The 17,020-nt window shown below is 45.4% G+C and overlaps 1 protein-coding gene and 1 long non-coding RNA gene across 3 annotated transcripts in view; one reads left to right on the top strand and one right to left on the bottom strand.

Annotated features, from left to right (window-relative positions):
- Nucleotides 1-745, bottom strand: part of MSANTD4 (Myb/SANT DNA binding domain containing 4 with coiled-coils) — a 6,569-nt gene extending 5,824 nt beyond the window's left edge. Inside the window, 1 exon segment of the mRNA XM_040631274.1 lies at nucleotides 600-745. The gene's annotated coding sequence lies outside the window, so the exon portion shown is untranslated.
- Nucleotides 746-988: 243 nt separating this feature from the next.
- On the top strand, nucleotides 989-7,741 carry LOC103662435. 2 transcript variants are annotated; one of them, XR_568443.2, is made up of 5 exons: nucleotides 989-1,117; nucleotides 2,294-2,358; nucleotides 5,752-5,863; nucleotides 7,284-7,384; nucleotides 7,520-7,741. It is a non-coding gene; the product is annotated as an uncharacterized LOC103662435 (long non-coding RNA). The 2 variants fall into 2 exon arrangements; XR_568444.2 differs by having other exon boundaries at nucleotides 5,737-5,863.
- Nucleotides 7,742-17,020: the final 9,279 nt, after the last annotated feature.

The raw sequence follows: 17,020 nt of genomic DNA, 5'->3' as shown, positions 1-17,020 counted from the left end.
CCCCCCCCCAAAAAGCAAATATATATATAATTTTGTAAACTCATTATGATGTTCAGAAAAAGAAAGCATCACAAAATATCCAAACTTCCCCAAGTCTCCCTCCTCCCCACGCCCACATATTCTTATAGGAAATTCACTTTCCTGCCAAACAGGATGCTCTTCTCTGAAACTTGCGGTAGGTAAATAAGTGAAGTTTACTTAGGGGCAACCTGTTATCGGAGTGATACGACACCTGCCCCCCGGCCCCGCAGCCTTCTTTGGGACCGCCCGGGAAGAGACCGAGCTCCCCGGAGGCCACCCAGGGGGAGGTGGCGCACGCCCGCCTCGGCCACAGCGCAGCGGCCACACCTGCTGGCAGATGCGGCGACCTGGAAGGAGAGTCTTCTGGATGTTAAAGCAGAGTCCCGACTGGGTGCGCGGGAAACTTCTGCAGCCTGGATTCAGCTGCCACAGCCCTCCCACCCGCCCCGGGCGGGCTGGTACTTCTAGGAGCGTCGTGGTACCGCTACGACGCAGATCCAGGGCCAAAGCCGGCCGCGGGGGGACCGCCACCTGCCGCTGACCCCCGCTGGGACCTTCCCCGCTGCGAGGGCACCCACCGTCCGCGGAGCTGCCGCCTCCTCAGGGACAGACTCGCTCACCTGCGACCCCGGCGGTACCTCCGCCCGATCGCCTCTAAGGGGGCTAGGAAAAAAAGATGCCTCATTGATTCCCCGCCCACTAACTTCGCCCGCCCCTTGCCGCCACCCGTTGGCTGGTGCGGCTGCCAGTCTTTCGAGACGGCTCATCCATTGGTCCGGATGGCATAGCCCTTCTGGCTGAGGGCCCGCCCCAGGTCTGGCCTCACAATGGGAATCGAGTCCCCAACCGGTTCCGGGTTAGTGCCCTGGAATTCCGCCCCTTGCGATTCGCGGCCTCCCGCTCTGCGCTCAGGCGTTGGCGCATGGCTCTGTCAGTCAAGTGGGCTCTAGAAGCCGATTGGCTGCTAGAGATCAGCCTGCGGCGCTGTTCCGCCTGATTGGGACCCTGGCCGCCCCGCCTCCAAACCCTACCTCTGTCCTTGACCTTTACCTGTTAAAAGGGAGGAGAGGAAGGGGGAATGTTGGCGTTGCCCCAGGTACTTTCAAGCTCGTCCTCCCCTTCTGCTCCACGAAGTGCGGCTTAGGTTGGCCCCAGCCAGACACCGGTGATTTCCTTACACCTCAACCAGTCCTTATCCCACTTGACTCCAAAATCACTGCACCTGTTGACTGTGTGCTCCTTGTTTCCCTCACTGGGCCTTCTTCCCTCGCGGCCCACTTCTCGCTGCCAGCGCAGGTTCTGGTGTCACTCGGCAGTCTGTCTGTGGTCCCTTCTTCCCACTGTCGCCAGGCGGGCGTCTTGGCCTTGGGCGCAGCCACACTCCTGATGGGAAGTGCAGACCCTCTCCAAGAGTTGCTGCTGCTTTTCTCTCAGGCGTCGTCTTCCATTCGCATCCCCCCCTTCCCTCTTCCTCCTTCCTTCCCCCAGTGCTCTCCTTTCGGTCCCCAGCCTGGGCAGTGGCCTTGGGACTTCGTTTGCACAGGCTTCTCCCCGCCTCTTCCCTGCCGGGGCGGGATTCGGGTTAGCAGGTAGGAAGGAAGGAAGGAAGCCCTCCTGTCTCTCCATTCACCCGCCGTTTCTTCTCAGTGGTCTCTCTAATGTGGGTTTGTCCGATAAATGGGTGCTCGGTAACTTCTCAAGCTCAGATATTTAAGCTCTTAGCGTAAGTGTTGCCCAAGGCGGTGTGTGGCATCCCCTGTTTGTACTTGTTAAATCCTACTCCAGCCCTACTGCCGCGTGCTCCCTTCCGCGTGGGTGCCTTTCCTCGATGGCGCTTGCCACGTGTGCCCTGCGGGTGGGTCTTCCTTGTTCACTGTTGTCATTTCTTGGCTTAGCGCAGTGCCTAGACTATAACAGGCACTCGAAAGAGATTTGGTGAAATAATGGAATATTCCGGATGAACGGTGAATGCTTGCCGGATATTCCTGGAGGAACTCTCTTCCATAAAATAGGAAGTCCTTAGAAATAGGCTCTTTGAAATGTGATGATTAGTTTAGTCTTTCAGATTCTCACTGGGGAGTCCGTGTAAGAAGCATGCCTACACTTTTGCCTAAGTAGAACAAAAACATGGTTATTTTGAAAATTATGAGAACTTAGATTTTATAATTTTGATTTTGTTTGTGATGGATGTTTCTTGGGTGAGTGTGGTGAGAAGGTAAGAGAACTATCCATCCCAATTATAACCAGACACCCTCTCTCTGTTCCCTTTCAGCGAATGTCCACCGCTTGAATCCATTTATCTACTTCATTAACCAGGATAACACCGAACACATGGCAGTAAGTATTAAGAACCTTCTGCTTTCAAATGAACTCTTGAAGGTTCCTGCAATTAAACGTCAATCTTTTTGCTGATAGCAAAACTTTTTCCAGATAACCTCACTATTCTTTCTTAGCTATAACTTGTGTGAGTGGATATGGACTAATAGGACCAACAAGGGAGAGATGGAGGGTAATCCAGAACGCCTAATATCAGTACCCCATTACGAATCTGATAGTCTAGTTTACTGATTTTATTTTAATACTAATTTCAGACTAGAGATTTGACCCTGAGGTTCTTACACACTTATTCTAGAAGTGATCTGTCCAACTCTGGTAGCCACTAGCCAAATCAGCCCTTGCTTGAAATGTGTCTAGTAAAATTGAATAACTGAATTTTAGTTCTGTTTAATTTTAATTTAAAAACAGAATTCAGTCAGTTCAGTGACTGGATAACTGGAAAGTATATTTGGAAAACTTGAGTTATGTGAATCTACTTTTTCAACTGTAAATATTTTGAAGTCTAATTACAGTTGGAATAGGGGTGCCTGGCTGGCTTAAGTTGGTAGATCATGTGACTCTTGATCCTGGGGTCAGGGGTTCAAGCCCCACATTGGGTATAGAGCTTGCTTACTTGCTTACTTAAATACATATGTACATGCATGCATACAGATGGAGTATTTCTGGTAAATTAGCATCCGAATTGCAATGTACTGTAAGAGTAAAATACACACAGGATTCAGAGATTTAGTTTAAAAATGTACAATGCCTCATTGAGAATTTTCATACTGATTACAAGTTAAATGATAAAATTTTGCATAATTGGGTTAAGGAAAATATATTCTTAAAATGAATTTTACCTGTGATTTGTTTTTCTGCTTTAAAATGAAGCTAATAGGAAATTTAATCTTATATATGTGGTTTGCATTATATTTCTATTAGACAAGTCTGTTCTAGGCTGTGCCTGGCCACAGCTTATTAAAAGTCTCAGAATGAGAATGTAATCATTAGCTAAAATATTTGTTTCATTGCCTTTTATTTAATCAAAAGGAAAGAAGAAAGTCACTGGTACTGTCTTTCCTCCAAATGCAGTTTAGTTAAGAAAAAAGTCACCCAGTTCACATGATACAATCTACATTATATATGCACAGTTACTGTGTCACACTGTCTCTGCCCTCAGTGTTTGCCTTGCGCACGTCCTCCTTCCTCCTGGCCCCTCCGTGTGACGTACTCTTATTCCTCAGAACCTGCTTTTCCCTGACAACCTGAGAACAGATCAACTTGGCTTTTTCATCAGAATTCTGTGCTCATACATGTTCTACTTAGATTTCTACTGCTCTGCTCCGCCCTTTCTCCCGCGGATCTCTTGCATCTCGCGCGTTACCTCTTAGGCTGGCAAAAGTGTATTTGTTGACTTGAACTGAACATTGACAAAATAAAACTCACTCTGTTTTGTCCTCTGTGATGTTCCACCAAATTGCTTGCAGTTGTCATCATCCCTCAGTTAAATTATAAGGGTGTATAAAATGACATTGAAAGCTTTTCACCAGCAAATTTCATGTTTCTAAAAACTTTACATTGAATGGAAAGCCTGTGTGGTTCCTATAGAAATTGTTGCAGTTCTTTTCCTTTAGATTTTCTCTTATAACTGGAAAAAATAGGAAATGTTAGAACACAAGCTATTTAAAAATGGCACTCAAAATAGCAAGAGGTAGGGAGAGCAGATTTTAATTTTGAAGATCAGTCTGGTACCAGATCTTGAAAAGTTGAATGGGTCCTGGCATTCCAGCTAGCACTGGCTGTTGTTGGGTGGCCACTCTTGTTTATGGTGGGAGGTCTGGTTTCTGTTGGAATAGCCTATGAAATAGTGTGGGCCAGTGCTTATTAGGAAAGTCATTCGTAATACTTTTCCAGAAAATCACCTGTACATCGAGCTGCCCATGGGAGAAACAGATCGATTCCAAATCTATTCTTGTCATTTGGAATATGTGCCCTGGTCACTTTCTATTTGGAGCCCATTTTAAAAATTCACTCTTGGTATACATACACTTTTGGTTTTTCTCTCCTATTTGGCAGTCAGAGAGGCCTCTTGTTGAAAACAGTTTTAACAGTTTTGTGGGATGACCATCTGTCTCTTAAAGTCCCCTGCAGAATGAGTTTTATTCATGCAAAATAGCCTATATTTTAAATCACCCCATCCCACATATATACTGAATATTTAGTGGAATTGATCTGGCCCTTTTTGCATAATGTATCAACAGAAAAACTGCATAAATGTCATTTTAGTAATAAAGATTAATCATTGTTTTCTCATTTTGAGAAATTACTGTGACTTTCTGTAACCTCCTGGTTGTTACAAATGCATGTGCATTCTTGAGTTCCTTTTGTAAGAACTGAACTGAGTTTTGGAGCCCAGAGCTTTTCATTCTCTGGCCAGTTCCCTTTCCTCATCTCATTTCGAAAATAGTTATTGAACACTATTGTGTGCCAGCCACTACTCTAAGGGCTTCATCTCCATGAATCTGTTTCACTATTACAAGAACCCTCGCATTCCGTCCGGTGTGTAGGGGGGACCTGCGGCTGAATGCCGTGAAGCGTCTCTCCGAGGCTGCGCGGGGAACCGGTGTTTAAGCCCAGGGAGCCGGACACGCCGGCCTCATGCTGGGCCGCCACTTGCAGCGGGCGTTGCTGCTCCTGCCAGGAGATTTAAAGGTGGTGGACATTTGGGAAGATTTTAGTGGAGTAGAGAGACAACAACTCCCCGTCTACCTTTTCCTGGGTTTGGTTCTTAAACTACCCTTAGTCCTCCGTGATCACTAACTTTCCTTTTTAATACCTTTCCTTCTCATGGCATTCTCACCACCATCTCCCCTACTTTTCCTTCTAAATTACCTCCCTGTTTTTTTCTCATTAATCAAAAATGCATAGCTGGAGTGTTTCTACTATTGCATCTCATAATCTAATAATAATGTGGTTGCTAGTCATAAGTCTCAGAGTGGACAAATAACAGATCATATCGTATTTCTTAAACACAGAAAGCCCCTGAAAACCCCAAGTAATTTCTTTACGAATTTTGGTGACCCTTAGTTGCCATTATCCTACTATTGTATTTGCTCCTAGAAACAAACAAAAATTCTCCTTATCTGTTACTATTGGATGTTAAATTTCAACATCTCGTAAGTTAAAGTGATTTTTGTAGGTGTTTAAGATAAAAGGCTGATTTTCTTTTAAGTAATCTCTCTACCAAACTGGGGCTCGAACTCACAACCCTGAGATCAAGAGTCTCACGTTCCACTGACTGAGCCAGCTAGGTGCCCCCAAAGGCTGACTTTTAATAACAAAAATCTGCTTTACTTTTGTTGTACTGAGTTTTTACCTCTATGTGTTTCCACTTTTAAGCATTTTTTTTTTCAGTTTGATTAAAAGTGAAGCAAAGTGTGCCTTCTGTCACCTCTGTCCCAGTGCTAGAGAACATCCTCATACATCGTGTGCATTAATAGTTCCAGTCCTCCAGTCTTCTTGTGGGGTAAGAGGGGCTTTATTTTAATCGAATTTGGAAATGGTGTCAGAATGCAAGGTTTCATTACTATAGCAACAGAGAATAATGGAAAGACTAAATGTCAGACACATTCTGTGTTGCCATAGTGACAATCACTTGCTTTCCCAAATATGTTTACTGTTCCATTCTGGTCAGTTTTTAAAATATGCTCATCTATATGAATGCTCAAAAAGGGGAGAAAAAGTTCAAAGTCATTTAAGAAAGAAAGAAGCCCTTCAAGAGAGGAAAGCAATTTGCTTTACTGTCCATTATTTAATAAGAAGTCCACAGAGTCCACAAAAAGGCTATACGGGAAGTAGAAATTCTCATTTCTGTTCAAATAAGCGTTCTTCTTATTTGCAGTCAGGGAAATTGAAGCACAGAGTTTAAGGCATGTCCGTATTGTCATTTCATGCTATTTCAAACCATTTTTTCTGAGCTCCTGAAAATAGGGAACTCTGCCCCATTGAAACTGAAAACTTTTCTTTAAGCAGCAGCACTTGAGGGCCTGTACCTGCCAGGCAAAGTGGGCAAAGTCAGGAAAGCAGGCAGCAGTTTCTCCCAGCCCCTTTGATTATCTTCCTCTGCCTTCCAGCAGCCTCTTCCCCTCCATCCCCTCCCCGACAGATCATTCTCAGGGCCCCCCCAGCCCACAACTGATTAGTGACCTTGAGTTTTGCCTTTCTCTTCCTCTTCCCCTAATTACTTCCACCAGACTAGGGAGAACAGGGGCCATGCTCACCGTCATCTTGGAAAATGCCGTTCCTAGCACAGCGCCTGGCTCATAGTAGGATATGATAAATCCTTAATTGAGTGAACGAGCTTCCATCAACAATACCCTTTGTTTAGGTATTTCTTTTCTTTTCTTTCCTTTTCTTTTTTTTAAAGATTTTGTTTGAGAGAGAGAGAGAGCATGAGCAGTGGGAGAGGGAGAGAGAATCCCAAGCACACTCCCCTCTGAGCGCAGAGACCAACATGGAGCTCTGTCCCACGACCCTGAGATCATGACCTGAGCTGAAACCAAGAGTCGGACGCTTAACCCACTGAGCCACCCAGGGACCCCTGTTGATGTGTTTCTGAGACTCTACTAAGTAACTGAAACACCCAATTTGAAGTAATGTGTAAATAGGCACAGTGGCCCAGGGGTCCCTCTTCTCAAAGTACCAGCTACTTTAGAAATGACTGCTGTCTTTAGGTTCATTTAGGAGGTGGCTTTGAGAAGTCCAGATGCATTTATGCTACAGAAGCGATGTGCTAAATGGTAGTTAAGTTTCTGGGGTGACCAGCAAAAATGCCTGTGATACCAGCTGTGCCTGAGCCAGGAAATAACAGTACCGCTTCCATAATTCCCAGTCCCTCTCATAGCTTTGTTTTGGTTGTTCAAAATTCACTTCTGTTTCCATCTCAGGATTTCAGGAGTTCATCTCCACCAGCCATAATGACAGTTCTGGCGACAGAAAATATTCGTAGGTCCCAGTGAGGTGCTGGTTCATGATACTTCTGGAGAAGGTAGGAGCATGTCCTCATTGTCAGGCATGTGAATATGGTACTTTACCTGGCAGGCTGGACTGTCCAAGTGTGGTCAAGGATCTTCAATCATGGGATGGGGCAATTAATTATTCTGCATTATCTTGGTGTGCCCAGTTTAATTACAAAGGTCCTTATAAGTAACGGAGTGGGGAGGAGAGTGTCAGAAGGATGCCGTGTGAGCAGAGGACCACCCAGTGCTGACCTTGAAGAGAAGGGAACCACGAGTCGAGGAACCCTTGAGAAGCTGGAAAAGCAAGGAAATGAATTTTAACCCAGTGACTCTGGTTTTGGAATCCTGAACTCCAGAACTGTACGAGAATAAAGTTGTGTTGTCTTAAGCCACCACGTTTGTGTCGTTACACTGCCTTAGGAAACTAATTCAACTTCCATATCAACATGACAGAAATGAGCTCCCCTAGAGCAGTGGCTGGGAGACGCTTTTGATTTGTCCCACCAAACTTCCTTTTAAAAAGTCTTCCCTTACCCACTACAGCTACCGTACTGTCTAGTGAGCAGAAGAACTCCACAATCATGTTGAAAATGTACCAAATAACAATAGAAATGAGAACTAGCCATCATTAAAAGACCAAAACAGCACCAACGAAAGTAACAGTTTTACAAATAATAAGTTAAGAGCAATCAAAAACTACAATCAAGTCAAACCAACACATTTGATTCATAACAAATAACAGCTTCTCCTCTAGGAAGTTTGGGGATTCCAATGATGTGTATATGCCCACACACAAAGAGGAAGTTTGTGGTGTTGCCAAGCATTGTGTGAAGTCAGACGCTCAGTGACCTCATGATGTGCTCATTTTGGTTTATGGACATCCAATTTTATTAACCCTTAATAACTCACTAGGTAGGTTATTCAGAATTACGCCTTGTCCATATGAAAAATTATAGCCTTTGAACCCTTAAGAACTGAGAAATGACCTTGGTTTGGGAATGCTTCTAAGACAAACAGTAAGAGACCAACGCTTGAGAAATGGCTCACAGTCATTCTTCCTGCAAGTTTCTTATAATGAATTGGAGAGGGCATGTCCGTCGTTTGCAGAAGATGAGGAACTCTGGAGAGGGTTGAGGGGAGGTGAAAGAAAAGAATTCCCAAGTTTGGTTCCTGAGAGATGACCCCATTCATGACATAGGTCATTGTACATTGGTTCTTTTTCTTGCAGCACCTTGGTTTGAGCTTTGATTTGCATTCATCTATACGTGTTTCAAAATGTGTTTGGAAGATAAGTACATATTATCACAGCTCACACAAGTAACAAGTGTTGCCATCTAATCTAGGCATCGGAGTTACCCCACCAGCTAAAAATAACATGGTTGTGATGTTATCTTTTTGAAAAATTCTGTAGAAAACTGATACCTGATGTTCCAAATGTTAACATGGGAGCCGCTGAATCCCAGGAGCAGAAGGTCCCTGTAGGAGATGGAGATCAAACCCTTGAGTGTTTGAATTCCGTCTCCCCAGCATCCTGAAGAATTTCCTGTCTTCCCAATTCCTTTAGTTACTTTTCATACTGGATTTCAAGCGTCTTCATGCCTTGGTCCTTTGGGATACCCTCGTGTTCTCTTTCAAATTGTGACATGCAGTATTCTAGATATGAAATGAGGTCTCCCCAGTAGCACCATAACCAAACCATCTGCTGTTTATCTCTTTCGATTGCCACATTTATTCCGCAAAAATTTATTGGGGACCAACCATGTGAGCAAAACGCAAGAAAATCCCTGCTCTCGTGGAGTTCCCACCCCGTGATCTGTATCACCGACTTAGAAAGGTATAAGTCCTAAATTCGTTTTGAATTTATTTAAAATTTACTCAGCCAGCTTCCTGCCAGCTTCACACCCCCTGTAAGTGGCTGCCTGTCAGCCAGGTGTCTGTGTCTGCCTGTCAGTGGGGTGTTCGAGTCTGCCTGTCAGCCAGGTGTCCACATCCATGAGGTGTCCACATCCGCCTGTCAGCGAGGTGTCCGCCTGTTAGCCAGGTGTCCATGTCCACCTGTCAGCCAGGTGTCCACATCTGTGAGGTGTCCACGTCCGCCTGTCAGTGAGGTGTTCGTGTCTGCCTGTCAGCTGGGTGTCACATCCGTGAGGTGTCCGCATCCGCCTGTCAGCGAGGTATCCGCATCCGCCTGTTAGCGAGGTGTCTGCATCCGCCTGTCAGCGAAGTGTGTGCATCTGCCTGTCAGCGAGTTGTTTGTGTCTGCCTGTCAGCCAGGTGTCCGCATCTGTGAGGTGTGCGCATCCACCTGTCAGCCAGGTGTCCGCATCCGTGAGGTGTCCACGTCCATCTGTCAGCGAGGTGTTCGTGTCTGCCTGTCAGCTGGGTGTCACATCCGTGAGGTGTCCATGTCCACCTGTCAGCGAGGTGTCCGCATCCACCTGTCAGCCAGGTGTCCGCATCCGTGAGGTGTCCACGTCCATCTGTCAGCGAGGTGTTCGTGTCTGCCTGTCAGCTGGGTGTCACATCCATGAGGTGTCTGCATCCACCTGTCAGCCAGGTGTCTGCATCCGTGAGGTGTCCACATCCACCTGTCAGCGAGGTGTTCATGTCTGCCTGTCAGCTGGGTGTCCACATCCATGAGGTGTCTGCATCCACCTGTCAGCGAGGTGTCCGCATCCGCCTGTGAGTGAGGTGTTCGTGTCTGCCTATCAGTCGGGTGTCCGCATCCACCTGTGAGTGAGGTGTCGGCGTCTGCCTGTCAGCGTCTGCCTGTCAGCGAGGTGTGCGCGTCTGCCTGTCAGCCGGGTGTCTACATCCGTGAGGTGTCTGCGTCCGCCTGTCAGCAAGGTGTCCACCTGTTAGCCGGGTGTCTGTGTCCACCTGTCAGCCAGGTGTCTGCATCTGTGAGGTGTCCACGTCCGCCTGTCAGCGAGGTTTTTGCGTCTGCTCTGTGTGGAAGATGTTTCTAAAGTTTCCACAGCTTACCGTGTGTAAGAGCTGCTGTTCTGTCGCAGTAAAAAGATCTTTAAATGAAAACATTTTTATCTACTTTTTACAGTTTACACTTTTTTCATCATTTAACTCACAATTATTTACTATTTCCTTTTTTCTTGTAAGCAGTAACATCAAATAAAAACGAACGGAAGTATGGTTAAGTTCTCTTAGAAAACAAAGCAACAACAAAAAACCAAAAGACACAACCTCAGCACTGGGAGAGTAAGGAAAAGAAGAAATTATACACAAGTGCGGGAACCTCGAGATTGCTTTGTAGTCTGTTGCCTAAGTGACAGCCACACACTGGGGAGGACGGTTATTAAGAAGTGTAGCACCCGGCTGTCTCCATGTTGGCCGCTTGATTACCTTTGTTTCCATTCATGCATGTGGACTTTGGACATTATTTTAAATTATGCCATAAAGAAAGCTGAACATGATTTTGGTTTTATGCAGAGAACAAAATGGTTTTTGCAGCATCACTGACTAAAGTAATAACTGTTATTTCAGGGCACTTTTCAAAAGCATGAGGCACCACTTTTGCAGGGAAGCAAGGTCACCTAAGGTCGTTTGCTTCAGCATGAATGAATCCAAGGGAGTTTCTTACCGCTAACAAAAGACCGGTTCTGTTGAACATTCGGACATAGCTGGTTCTATTTCCCCAAATCTAATCAGTCTTTCTGGTTTTCCTTCTTCGGTGTTTTCTCAAAGCTGTCCCATGCCATCTGCTCTGTGTTCTATTCTCAACATCTTTTGCCTGTAGAGAGGCATGGTCCCCCAAATGATCCCCGTGTCCGGATCCATCCTGTTCACTGCTTCACAACTCTCATCGTGAAGCAGGACTCCTGTCCTGTGACTCTCTTCCTTGGGCACCGCTACCCCGCATCCTGCGTGTTGTTCTTTGCCATACCAGCATCTCATGTACATCTTCTAAGTCTTTATAAGGGGACTTCATTTTGTTTTCTTACCCAGCTAAGTTCTTTTCTCCTGCTTTTAGCTGAGATTTTATACCTTTTAGCTGGGATTTTATACTTGTGGGGATTTTTGTCCATTTGTATTGCTTGTGTAGCAGAGTAGGGGGTGTGGTAAGGAATGTGCATGGTTTTAGGCTGCGCTACCTTCTAGTGAATGAGTGGGGTCCTGTCTCTTCGGCAGGAAGGTGGGCTAGAGTATCTTGGACAAGCATTGGAAGTTGGTGAGAAGAGTGGACGGGACGGGGCGCCTGGGTGGCTCAGTAGTTAAGCGTCTGCCTTCGGCTCAGGGCGTGATCCCAGGGTCCTGGGATCGAGCCCGCATTGGGCTCCCAGCTCAGCGGGAAGCCTGCTTCTCCCTCCCCCGCTCCCCCCCGCTTGTGTTCCCTCTCTCGCTGCCTCTGTCTCTGTCAAATAAATAAATAAAATCTTTGAAAAAAAAAAAAAGAGTGGACAGGACAGTAGAGTCTGCCTGACAAGAAAAATAAGCTCAGGGATGGGAGGAGGGGTGTCACCGGGGGTAGTAAGCAGAACCTGATTAGATGAACGGGTATCAGGATGAAACAACAGGAGGATTTATAATAGAATGTGTGTTAAAAGTGGGTTTGGGCCAATTTTCTAAGCATAGCGAAATCAGCTTGGTCGGAAAAACCAGTGCCAGATACTCAGCAATCCGTGGCTGTATGAGACATTTCACCAGATGGATATAATATAGACATTAATGTGCAAGTTTAAAGTCATGCATTTATTGATTCTTTTTTGTTACTGTTCCTATGGAGTGGTTTGGTACGGCAGAGACATCAGTGGTTGTAGATTAAAAGAGATCTGGGGTGGTGGAAAAAGAGATTTCCCAAAGACACCACAGCAGTACCTCCCCCCTCCCCTGACACCTCTTCCTGTGTGACCTTGCCACTGCCCCGTTAAGAGAACAGAGTCCGTTTCTCTTCCTGGAATCTGGGCAGGTCTTGTGACTACCTTGACAAAAACCAAAAGCCAAAACTCAACAACAACAACAACAACAGCAAGAAAAGCAGCAGAAATGATGCTCTGCTGTTTCAGACAGGGCCCTGGCCTGGCTTGGCGGCCTCCGTTTCTACCTCCTGCGAGCCAGCCGGCGTGTCAGAAGCATGCCCACCCTGACACTGCCCAGTGCGGGCGCAGCCCACGTACCGGGGACCTTGGAGGGTAAACCATGGCGGACGGCCGACGGAAAGACGCCAGCAGGTGCCGAGCCACACACGTGCGGGTGAGGAACCCAGATTCCCGGTTGAATCCTCACACTGCCTGGTGGATGCTTCATGGATCACAAGCCAAGCACAGAGCCTACCCTTCTGGAATTCCACAAAATGGGGGGGCAGATACAATGGTGGTTGTCACCCACTGAATTTGGGGGCGTGGTGTTACACAGCCACAGGGAGCGGAACCAGGGCCTCATTCGGTTCCTGTTGTCCATGCCAAAGTTCTTCCTTCGGCCCCGCACAGGGCAGACGCTGGTCCTTGCCAGCCCATCTCGTGTCTGGGCGGTGACACTCCCAGAAGAAGGGGTGAAAGGTCATGGACACATGATGCCACTGCTCCTTGAAGAACAGCCTTTGTGGCTGGAATGCCGATTGTGCGTGTCGGTCACCTGGAGATGGGTCTGTCCAGTGGTAAGCACAGGTCTCTGAGGTTAGTCGACAGCTTCCCCCTGCAGCCTTCGTGGTCGCTTTCAGTTTAGGCGGGATATCTTTTAGAAAACACAGAAATTACCTTACTATGTTATCTTAATAAGCATCTTTTAAGCAATTACTAGCAATTTTCCTTCCAAATATATTTTATATTTCAGTCACATGTGATTGGAAAGCATCCCTACCTTTTTTTTAAATCAGCAAAATGGTTTTGCAATCATGTATACAAATCAAAAACCCTTAAAGGGATCCTATGGCTCATTGTTTCTTGATGAAGGTAATTTGAAAGAGGAAATAAAAATCAATTGTGCTTCTCTAAATAATAGAAAAACAGAGGAGAAATCAAAAAGGCAGTAAACTTGTACTGGCTGTTTGTTTTTATCTCCATAGAGCAAGCATATTTTTAATTTATGGTCAGCTGGGAGAGTCTTGATCTGCAGAATTGATCAGTAATGTAGTTCAGTCATTCTCAAGCTTTGAGGCATTCCATGTAATGAAGGAAGAATAATAATTCTCACGGGTGATAACCTTATAATGTTGAACCATGGCTAAGTTTGTTCCACTAATCGGATGGAAAACATGGGCCAAATAAAGTTCCCAAACCGCTACTTCCAAGTACGGACTCCCGGCATCGAGCATTCCAGTCAGTGCAATAATCTGGTTACTAAAGCTTTTCCGGGAGAGGCAATATGTCGCAGAATCCGTCGTGAGCTCATCTTCTCATCAGCTGTGTGTCTCCGGGCAAGATGTGCAGCTGTCACAGCCCTGCTGGCGCATCTGTTCCCTCCTGACAGCAGCTGAGCCGTCTGCGTGACTGTGAGGGTCAGAGGGACGCGCGCGGGCAGCCTGCCCTGGTTTCTCTGTTTCACGGCCTTCACCCGCGTGTGTTGCTGCGATGTCTGTCTCAGAAGCCAGGCTGGCCGTGTTGCTGTTGTTATCACTAACATCATCCTTGTTGCCAGTCTTTTTCTTTTTTTAAGATTTTATTTGTTTATTTGAGAGAGAGTATAAGCAGGGGGAGCAGCAGACGCAGAGGGAGAAGCAGACTTCCCACTGAGCAGGAAACCCCGTGCAGGACTCGATCCCAGGACCCTGAGATCACAACCTGAGCTGAAGGCAGACGCTTCACCGGATGAGCCACCCAGGTGCCCCTGCTGTTGCGGGTCTTACTCACACTGCTTGTTACTGCCGCCGACGGCCCAGGGGCCCACTGTTTCTTCACCAGGCTCCTGCAAAGGGCAACCTGTACTGTCACTTTTCTTAGGGTCCCTTTCTTCTAGATAAGCTTCCCTTGGGCATGGCTGGTGGAAACTTGAGTCCTGCACCAACCCACCCCATACCTGCCCACAGCCGTTGCTGCTTCCCCCCCTCCATCCGGAACCCCCGCAAGCACACACCACATTTCCTGCAGACCCTTGACTCCCCCGTTTCTTATTTGATGGCCCCACACTGTGTAGCTGTGCGTGGACAGGACTCCTCATGATCCGCTCTTACTTGTGACGGACTTCCCAGTAGGTACAACCTCCCTCCCAAGCCTAGGGACCCTGCATCTAAAGGTTCCTGTTGCTTGTAGATGACTTCTCTTCAGCACCTGCAAGTCTGTGACTGTGGAGTCCCCTCCTGTGTCGAGTCACAGGTCACATCTGGGGCCAGGCTTGCCTCTTGAAAGTAGCACATGGCTGTGCGGACCCAGCCCAGCTATAAGATGGCTTTGATTTGTCTTTCTAACAGGGTTAAAAAGGAAGGAAGACAAAAAGGGGAAGAAAGAAAACAGTGCCCTGCATTTTATTCCCTTTAAGAAAAAACATTTCAGCAAGTAGGCCATGTATATTTGCATCTTTAAAAAATTAAATCAATACAGTAATCAAACAAAAATCCATCAAGCTATGAAGTAGCAGAGCTAGAAATCTATGCTCTTTTTGATGAATACATTTAGTCAAGGGATAAAATGTTCAGAGGAAAGGCTAAATGAGTCCTTGGCTTTAAATAGATTTACCCTTGCAAATGCCATTTGTATATACAGCCTCTACTGCTAAAAGACATGATGGTCAAGAATGCAGTTCACTTTGCCACAAGATACCAGAACAAAACACTAAATACCCTCTTTGAGAATGCTGAAATGTTGTCACTCAGTGTTTACCGAACATCCACACGACAGACCGTGCTCTATGTGGTACTTGGGAACCACTGTAATCTTAATTAGAGCAGTTCTTGCCCTCAGAAAGTTTAGAATGAAGTAAACATTAGGTATGATACAAATATATTGACTTATTTACTATTAAGTATATAATTTGTTGGATCATTGAGCAGAGCTATTCTTTAAAAACTGTGTTACATCATACTCTTCTTATCTTTAAATTTGCACCCTAAGTTTAAAAGCAATAGAATTATATTTGAAAATAAATATACAAGTTAAATCTCAAAATTAGGGACACCCAAGTGGCTCAGTCAATTAAGTGTCCAACATTTGATTTCAGCTCGGGTCATGATCTTGGGGATCATGAGATGGAGCCCTGCATTGGGCTCTGCATTCAGCGTGGAGTCTGCTTGGGATTCTCTCCCTCTCCCTCTGTCCCTCCCAGCCCCTTTCTTTCTCCTTCAACTGAATAAATAAAACTTTTAAAAAATAGATTTCAAAATTAGAGTTTCAACAATAAAAACTAACCCTTCCATGGTACTCTTATGGACCTGGCATTATTATAAGTATTCTGCATATATTAACACACTGAATTCTCACAGTAACCCTATGGTGAGGACACAACTATTATTCCCATTTTCCAGAGATAGAAACAGAGTCACTGGGGCGCCTGGGTGGCGCAGCGGTTAAGTGTCTGCCTTCGGCTCAGGGCGTGATCCCGGCGTTCTGGGATCGAGCCCCACATCAGGCTCCTCTGCTATGAGCCTGCTTCTTCCTCTCCCACTCCCCCTGCTTGTGTTCCCTCTCTCGCTGGCTGTCTCTATCTCTGTCGAATAAATAAATAAAATCTTTAAAAAAAAAAAAAAAGAAACAGAGTCACTAAGATGCTAAATAGCTTCGTGACAGAGTCTCGCTCCATATACCAAATTCCTAGGGATGGGAATTAAGGGTGCAGGAGGAATGACTTGTTCAAATAAAAATAATTTCACATTTCAAAACTGATTTTTAAACCTCTCAAGTGGTCACAAATATAGGACAACTAAAAGTATAAGATAAACACCAGTTTAAACAAATAAGACTTTCGGAAATAAATTTTTTGTTATAGGCATTTTCCTGATGAAGTACCTACTTTATCCATTATGGACTAATGCATTAACAGGCATCTATGTAGCAGATTTCTTTAGAAATGGGACATAGGTCAGAAAAGTAAAGAGGGAAGGCTAGCAGAGGGGAAAAGGGTAATTAACATGTCTTGACAATTTGACCTGGAACTGGTCGTAGAAAAGATGATTTAACTTCATTCATGATTTTACCACCTGGAGTAGTTACTGTTGATTACTCTCTCTAATGTATTTAACTGCTCTGTAATGTATTTAAATTTGTTTCAGCATTCGTTCTGGTATTGGTACAGATAAAATATACAGAGTTCAAATACCTCATTCAGTTATTCAACAATTTTTTTTTAAGTAAGCTCTACACCCAACATGGGGCTTGAACTCACAACCCTGAGATCAAGAGTTGAGCACTCTACTGAGTGAGCCAACCAGGCGCCCCTTGACAAATATTTATTAGGCACCTATCATGTACCCAGTAGTAGGTACTTGAGATAAGATCTTGAGATCAAATCCCTGCCTTAATGTAACTTAAGTAAATATAACTGTACGGTGTATATAATACACTGTATATATTATATATAATATATGTATATACGTATATATGTGTGTGTATATGTATATAATGTGTGTATATATGCATACGTGTGTGTGTGTGTCTAATACGCATTAGAAGATGAGCAGTGCCATGGGATAAAGGAAGAGCAGAGTGTTGGGGGTTGGAGGCTCTGGGGAAGGGGATGGTTGCAGGTTTAGCGTGTTTGGGTAAGTGTCATTCAGAAAGTGA

This window comes from Ursus maritimus, unplaced genomic scaffold (assembly GCF_017311325.1).
Source record: "Ursus maritimus isolate PB19 unplaced genomic scaffold, ASM1731132v1 scaffold_16, whole genome shotgun sequence".
NCBI lineage: Eukaryota > Metazoa > Chordata > Mammalia > Carnivora > Ursidae > Ursus > Ursus maritimus.
Note: the sequence above shows the minus strand (reverse complement) of the source record. Positions and strands in the feature narration are given on the sequence as shown.